This window comes from Bison bison, unplaced genomic scaffold, assembly GCF_000754665.1.
Source record: "Bison bison bison isolate TAMUID 2011002044 unplaced genomic scaffold, Bison_UMD1.0 scf7180017864386, whole genome shotgun sequence".
In the NCBI taxonomy this organism is placed as follows: Eukaryota; Metazoa; Chordata; class Mammalia; order Artiodactyla; family Bovidae; genus Bison; species Bison bison.
The window spans coordinates 56009-56929 of NW_011494958.1; positions in this window are offsets into that span (position 1 = coordinate 56009).

Below are 921 nucleotides of genomic sequence, written 5' to 3' on the forward strand. Positions count from 1 at the left end.
AGATTCAAGGGATTAGATCTGATAGACAGAGTGCCTGAAGAACTATGGATGGAGCTTCATAACATTGTTCACCAGGTAGTGATCAAAACCATCCCCAAGAAAAGGAAATGTAATAAGGCAAAATGGTTGTCTGAAGAGGCCTTACAAATAGCTGAAAAATGAAGAGACACAAAAGGCAAAAACAGAAAAGGAAAGATATATCCATTTGAATGCAGATTTCCAAAGAATAGCAAGGAGAGATAAGAAAGCCTTCCTCACTGATCAATGCAAAGAAATAGAGGACAACAATAGAATAGGAAAGACTAGAGATCTCTTCAAGAAAAGTAGAGATACTGAGGGAACATTTTGTGCAAAGATGGGCTCAGTAAAGGACAGAAATGGTATGGACTTAACAGAAGCAGAAGGGAAAGATTGAAGACAGGAGGAAAAGGGAACAACAGAAGATGAGATGGTTGGATGGCATCACTGACTCAATGGACATGAATTTGAGCAAGCTCCAGGAGATGATGAAGGACAGGAAAGCCTGGGTTGCTGCAGTCCATGGGGTCTCAAAGAGCCAGACATGACTGTGGGATTGAACAACTTGGTCAGGATCTTTCTAATTAATATGAAAACTAAGCACTCGACTTAGTGAGTGAACAAGAGTAACAACATACCATAACCTACCTTAGAACATTATAGTGATTGCAAAAAAATTTATTTATGATGTAGTCATAAATAAATGTAGTTCTCATACTACATTTATGATGTAGTCCCCTTATGCACTTCATTCCCCATTATGTTAATGATACTCAGAAGGCTTTAATGTTATGCTCAATAAAAGTGAAAATGAAGTGGTTCAGTCATGCCCAGCTCTTTGGGACCCCATGGACTGTAGCCTACCAGGCTCCTCTGTCCATGGGATTTTCCAGGCAAGAGTAC